This window comes from Amblyomma mixtum, chromosome 4, assembly GCF_055824585.1.
Source record: "Amblyomma mixtum isolate Tamu chromosome 4, ASM5582458v1, whole genome shotgun sequence".
Taxonomy (NCBI): domain Eukaryota; kingdom Metazoa; phylum Arthropoda; class Arachnida; order Ixodida; family Ixodidae; genus Amblyomma; species Amblyomma mixtum.
The window spans coordinates 87,637,044-87,644,445 of NC_143015.1; positions in this window are offsets into that span (position 1 = coordinate 87,637,044).

Below are 7,402 nucleotides of genomic sequence, written 5' to 3' on the forward strand. Positions count from 1 at the left end.
GTGACCAGCGCCAGCCAGATCGCATTGCCGCCACAGTCGATACTGTACCCAGCTTCGGAAACATCGGGCCTGTTGAGTGAGGCTCGTACTGTGGACAGCCGTGGAGCGCACGCCTCCCGAGCCATGCTGCTGTCTGCCAGGGAGACGAGCTGGGTTTCCGCCTGCAAGAGAGGCGCGAAAGATACGTCGAACACCAGCTATGGGCGCCCTGGGGGACGATCTACCCACCCGACCAGCAGCCAGGAGAAAGCGGTGAGCATGATCAATAACTGTATTAGATTTTGTTTAGCAAGTCTAGGGCGGAAACGATGATTGCACGTAAGGTTGCACAGTCTGGGATTCATGCAGGAAATCGCCTTCATTGTGTACACGTTGAAGAGCATATAGGACGTTTGTACCCCTGTGGTAGTAGAGCCAATGGATAAGTTTTCGGAGTACAGCATTCCTTTTTCCCGCCTCGCCTGGCTTGAAAGAAATATGGCAGCAGAGACCCTATGCTACCATAAATGTGGCCAGCATCATTTGCAAGGACTTTCCAGAGAGTGGCAGGCTTCCAAAGCATCTATACTTTCCTCCATGGCGCGCATACTTGCGCAAGGTGTTGCTTCAACTAGTTAACAAAATAATTGTTTCCCATTAATTTTAAAGGGCAGCTGCATAGCTTTTAGAAATCAACGAGCTTAAGGGGTCGAATGTGTGAAACTTCCAGGCAAAGCATGCGAAGTCGCCTTGGGCCAGCATTTCAAATGGTGACGGAATAGCTGATTAACATCGCGATGGTGTTCACGCTTCTCCTCAGCACACAGCACTGCCAATTTGGGGCACATGATGGCGTCATCGAGGGCACCGGTCCATTTACAAAGCATAAACGCTTGCTTTGAAGGAAAAAAAACCAACGCTACCGAAGGCAAAGGCCGCCGAGCATTGTTTGGTAGCATCTAATGAGGCATGGCAGTGTGTGGTTATCGGCAGCGGTAATTTGGTACCTTACCTTCCGGGAAGTTACACCAAGCTTCCCCGCACTATTCTGCAGCTTTGAAGAAAAGCCTAAAATTATTTCGTTGATTATGTCATTAGTTTAAATCCCAGCGGAAAAACACTTGGCATCCTTTACCTACAGCCTCTATAGATTTGAATCCTAGAATACCGCGGCATTCTCAAAAAGTGGTACAGGTGCCCTATAAGTGTCCGTTCACGTTACTTGTAACTTTAGCTGTGCAACTCTGTAGAAGTTTAATTTATTACAGACGGATAAATAGGGAACCACGGATGTGATTGCAGGACTGGGAACGTCAGTCAGGGGCAGCTATGAAGCTTCGAAATCTCGTGAAGGAAAGAGCATTATTGTGGTAATCTGGAATTTTTTTCCAGTGCAGTTGCTATGCAGAGGTGCTATTGAAAGCCACCTAGCGGTCGCTTTCTGTAGTACGGTTGGGTCAGCTGTTGCTCCCGTCTTCAAAACGTCTTCAAAACGTCTTCAAAAGTCTTCAAAACGTCTTCAAACGTCTTCAAAACGTGGGACCGTAGGTCCTGACGTTAGCAAATAGAGAACATGAAACGAAGGTTAAAATCTTCATACCAACTTTGCATGTTTTGAAGAGGCAATTGGTTTTCGTTGCAAGCCATACGTATTCTGCATTTTTAGTAATAGAAACCAAACGAACGGCTTGGGAAGCAAACCCTGCCCCTTAAACAGAGCGCGTTAGAGGACAGCTCACTCCCTCTTTACTCGTATCGTCTTGAAAGTGTACTACAAGGGCCAACGTTTTTTTTTTCAGTTTTCCGTGATATCACATGCAGTAGCATACAGTAGGAGAGGTATACACCCTTGTGACAAAGTAACCATGTTTCTGCAATTGCAGCCCCTTAGGCGAAATCCGAGCATACACCAGCCACATGATAACACAACGCAGACGACCGTCAAAGACGGAGCTGCGCCACGGGCTGGTTTAATCGACTAATACGCTGTTCCTCCAGTCGAAAAGAATGACCGAACTGTGTCAAAATGCGACAGTCTTTTGTCGTTTTGCCTCAACGATATATTTTTCTGCGGTTCTGTAGGATTTCTCTGTAGAACAGAAGCGTTTTCTGTAGTACTTTTTTCTAGCCTGCAGTTCTGTGGCACTTTTCTGCAGCAGGTTGAACAATTCTATTGTTACTACAGCGAGGTCTGTTGTTACTAGAAGTTCACAGGCAAACCATTTCAGAAAATCGGTTGTGAGGACAGAAAAGTTTTTGTTACGTTTTGCGACTAAGCTTTCATAGTTTTTTTTTTATTTTAACATTTCTTCCACATTGCAAGCGTTATTCAAGTTATTAACGTCGCGTATCGATCCGAAGCGAAATATCGTGCTGCCTACTTCATCACCGCGCTGGGGAAGATCTCTTGCTACCAATACTATATTAGTGTCTACCTGACAGCAGTGCCCGATTGACAACAGTTTGGTCACAAAACCCGAACTGTTTCCCGCGGCCATTTTTAAATCTTTATTTTTTTTGCTTGGTATGCAAGGGAGTTTATCTCCAGAGAGTAAACAATTTTAGCGTCTTCGAAAACAAATCTTGAACCGTTACTCATTTCTCAAACATTCTTTTCCACTTCAAAAGCGTAGCTATCTGGGCTTGTTGGTGCATGATCAAAGTGAGAGATTATAGCGTCTAGTAGGACAGGACACAAGAAGACACGAACAACACGAGCGCTAACTTCCAACAGATTTTATTTCACACATGCAACATATTTATACACCAAAAACACGTCATCACTTGTGCTAACAGTAACGTTGCCTGAGAAACGAGAGTTAATTCTTTATCACATAAAAAGATAGAGGGAGTGCTTACATATGTCTCTCCCGAATAATTTTTCCTTTCAGCATCAATTATTAATCGCGTGGTCATGTCCCTAGTTTTTGCATGCCCATCAAGTTTTTTCAAAAACCGCTTTTTAAAAAAAAAAAAGGTTTTTTAAAGAAAAACGTGCAAACCATTCTTTGCAAAAACTGCTGTGCTTGCAAGAAGTAGGGACATGGCCACGCGAATAATAACTGAAGCTGAAAGGATAAAATATTCGGGATAGACATGTGTAAGCACTCCCTCTATATTTTTATGTTATAAAGAACTCTCGTTTCTCAGGCAACTTTACTGGTAGCACCAGTGATGCCGGCCGTTAGGAGAGAAATTGGCTCCCACAATGCGTTTTGAGGGAGTCTGGACATCAAACTAGAAAGAAATTGTTGCTGGACATGCCTTCCAGTTTGTGTCACAATGCAGTAGCAGCGGATGGTACTTATATGAGGAGGGAAACGCCCAGGAAGACTAATTTACGTTTACGCCAGAGCGTTGAAACGTGCGGCCAGTGGCCGATAAGGCCGGCCGTACTGCCGGCTGCACTTGGCAATCACGCTACTAGTGGCGCGGTCGTCGCTTTGCACGCCACCAACTAGCTACGGCACAAATTAAGACCGCGTGTATAATTCAGAGACATGCTGCTCTCACATATGATTCCCCTCTTCGTCTTCGTGACCACCTGAGTGAAAGTTCGACGGAACAGATGTCCAGCCGGTATCGGCTTCGTGTTCAATACCGACTATGAGAATAGCGCTAAACAAAGACAAATGATATGTGTGTGTGGACACGGTGGTAAAGAGTACTCCCCTGCAAAAACTTTATTTATTAGCGGGCTGCGGAGAATGAAAAAAGACACGCCCACTAAATAAACTCAGTGGACCTTATTCAACAATATTGAGATATTCTTGTTTCTCCGTGTACTTAAATGTGAAGATCAGAGCGAAGGTTGCCAACTTTAGGCCACCCGGGGACCCATGAGTAAGTCTTCCCTCGCCAGCTGGAGGATGTGCACCTACTCTTCGATTACCGCAGCGATAGTCGGCTCTAAACATTTCGTATTTAAAGGGCTTAGTGCTTTTAGCGATAAGATATCAAACAGGTGTCTGCACACCACCAGGCATCTTTTCGTGTCGCCTAGCTAGTAGTTAGCCTTTTACCTTTAAGGTAGAAGTCTAGAGGTCGCGGCACGGACTCATTGAAGGTGTGTATGAAGATATCGATACGTATGGTAGTCATTTCCGGTTGGCGACATCAATTCTGGTCCTGGAAATTATGTGAGAGACCGCCTATCTTTTGTCCCTATGAGGATTCTAACGCTATTACGTTAATAAATTCCCGCCACTGAGTTCAACTGTATAAAGCTGTCTGCTGCAAGAAAGGAACGCATGGGTATTGCTCTTCCCGCCCTGTTTTAGATCATGCTCGCCTTGTAAACTCATCAAAATGCTCACGGCGGGTCTCTCAAGGGATCATGTCGAGCGACATCATTCAGGAAATGCACCGTTAATTTTCACGTGAAATGTGAACCAGTGGCACTGTCAGGACAAAACCGCGATAAATGTGTCTCTTGAAATTTTCCTCGATGGAAAATTTTTTGCCACACTAACCGAAGAAGAATGACACGTCGTCTTGTAATTATGACACTTGAGAGTATCGCCAACGACTGTACGTACTTTGCCGAAACCCGCTAGGCTTGATTGCAGAGTATTAACTTTCACGACGAAAGTGGCTGATGGGAAGAGTGGTTAATTGGTTTTTATTTTAGGGCGGCAAAGTAAGCTATGGAGCGACAACTCGTGTCACCTGACACGCATAAATATTCAAAACTGGCCTAGTGATAAATTTCTCAAGGCGCGCACAATATACATGTCATGTGTTTGCCATGTATTGGGGTACGGGCATAGTGAAACCTTTATAAGGCTTTTGGTCTGTACTCCAAACATCCTTGAGATGTTGAATAAAGATTGTATTGTATTGTATGTGCACCTTCAGTTTGCAGAAGGTTCGGCATGTTTTAAAATCATTAAAATAATCTGTTTAGAACCAAATAACGTGTCTTCCCTTCAGAAAACACGAATTCAGCAGCCTTCTCTTGTTATCTGTTTTCTTGCAGTTCACTACCACACGGATGGCGGCCATCGGGGGGATCGCGTGCTTCATGATAATTTTTCTCATCGGGGCGGTCACCACAATCGTTGCGATGATGCTCGAGACTCACACCCCGCGTCCGCAACAGGTGCCACACTGTGAGACAGTACACTGCCGCTTGCACGCTAAAATTCTGACCTCACAACTTAACGCTAGTGTCGACCCGTGCGACGATTTTTCCGCACACGTCTACTCCAGATGGTATCCTCACCGACAGCAGGGAGGACATCAAGACGCCTGTCGACGCCATCGCCCTCTCCAGGCTGGCAGCTTTCAACATCATTCTTGCGGAGGGCACGCGGCAATTCCCCGCAGGTATCAAGGCGCTCAATATGCACAAGTCTTGCATGAAGGAAGAGGACCACGGAGGCCTCTACCTTAACGAGTTCCGGACGCTCATGCACGAAATGGGCCTCAGCTGGCCAGATCCTCGAGAAGACGCTGACGCCCTCGACGTCTTGATTGCGCTGTCCTACAAATGGCAGATACACTTGTGGATGGAAGTCCGAGTGCTGGCCCAGCCACATTCAGGAAGATGGCGCCTGGTTTTGGCAACTCGCGTTTTAGACACTTTGCAAGCGCGACCTGTGCGTCCTCGTTATAGTGTTCTTATATCGTGCAGTGAACAAAAAACACATAAACCACTGTGACATCACATAAACCACTGTACAAATAAAAAAGAAACAGGACAGGATCTAAACAGGAAACAATAAATAAGCCTTAAATTTACAGGGCCAAGGAAGGAAGGGAAGGGAAAACTTTATTTACACTAATGGTTTTTCCTGCGGTTTGGGGGCATCTTCAGAGACGTCTTGGTTCTACCCCCAGGAGCCTTCTCTGTCGAAGTCGTCCGCCTCTAATCAGTGGTCGGTTGCCCTCAGTCCAGGGCTCCGCTGGCCACTGCCGCCCGTTGAGCTCGCTGCACCAGACCTTGTTGGTCTTCACAGCGGTCGCTGGACAGCAGAGTCTCCCACTGCTCCGCACTCGGGTTTTGTATTTTGGGGATCACGTGTATGTTTTGGAAGGCCCATGTGATGTGGTATATAGAGTAGGTTTTTCGTCGCACCAGGGACATTTGTCCGTGTTATATCGTAGGGTGCATTTTGTTTAGTATATGTAGGTTTGGGAAAGAGCCTGTTTGTAATTGTCTCCAAGTGACAGCTTTCTCTCTGCTGAGAGATTTGTGCGGTGGGGGATATCGCATTCTTCTGCCTCTATAGTTTTGTAGTATGGCCGAATATGCCCTGAGTGCTGGCGCGAGTTCGGCGGTCTCGTCGGATGCTCGAAAAGTAATGTATCCTCGAGCTATCCTGTCGGCCTCTTCGTTCCCTGCCACCCCCGTGTGCCCCGGTACCCACACAATTTTGTGTGGGATCTTGTCGTTTTGTTCTTCCTGGTTTTTAATTCTGTCGCTCGCTGCTAGGAGTATACGGAGCGCGTGACGACCTATCCTGCCATTCATGTAATTTCGGCAGGCTGTTTGAGAGTCCGTGAGTATTGTTAGTGGCCGCCCGGTTCTATAGCCCTCCGCCACCGCTAGAGCAACGGCTACTTCCTCGGACTCTGCGGCTGTGCAGCCTCGGAGAGACGCGCTGGTCATTTCGCGTAAAGACGAATCGACCACCGCCGCTACAGCGATTTTGGTATCTCCTCCTCTCCAAGACGCGTCTGTATACACGGTCGTGGCTTGAGGAGCGTATGTTTTCTCAATGAATTCGGCCCTCGCTTCTCTTCTGCCTCGATGGAGGTTGGGATCCATGTTTTTTGGTATTGGAGCTACCTTGAGGGTCTTGCGAAGCTCGTCGGGGATCGTTGCCGTCCTCGACATTTCTCGCATCTGCTCGCGGTATCCGAGCCTCTGCATGAGCGCTCTTCCTGTCGTTGTTTGCAACAGCCTGAGTTTTTGCGACTCAAGCTGCGCCTCTCGTAGCTCCTCAAAGGTGTTGTGTAATCCCAGGGCCATGAGTTTTTCTGTAGACGTGTTGCGCGGAAGTCGGAGCGCTGTCTTATACGCTTTGCGTAGCAGGGCATCCGCTTGTTGTATTTCGTTTTTGTTGAGGCACTGATAGGGTAGGCTGTACGTGATTCGACTAACTACTAGGCTTCTGACTAGTTTTAGTGTGTCTTCTTCACGCATGCCATGTCGCCTGTTGGTGATGCGGGTGATCATGCGTGCGACTAGTAGCGTTGTTGCTTTCAGCAGGGTAAAAGTGTGAGTACTGCGCTGGTTGGATTGAACCCACATGCCCAAAATTCTTATTGTTGTCTTTTCGGGTATGGGCGTCCCTTCTAGGTAGACGTTGAGTTTTAGGTCCTCGTTGGTTGGGACGGTCCGGTTTTGCTTGCCTCTCCAGACTCTCAGCAGTTCCGATTTCTCGGTCGAGCATGCGAGTCCTCTTTCTGCGAGGTA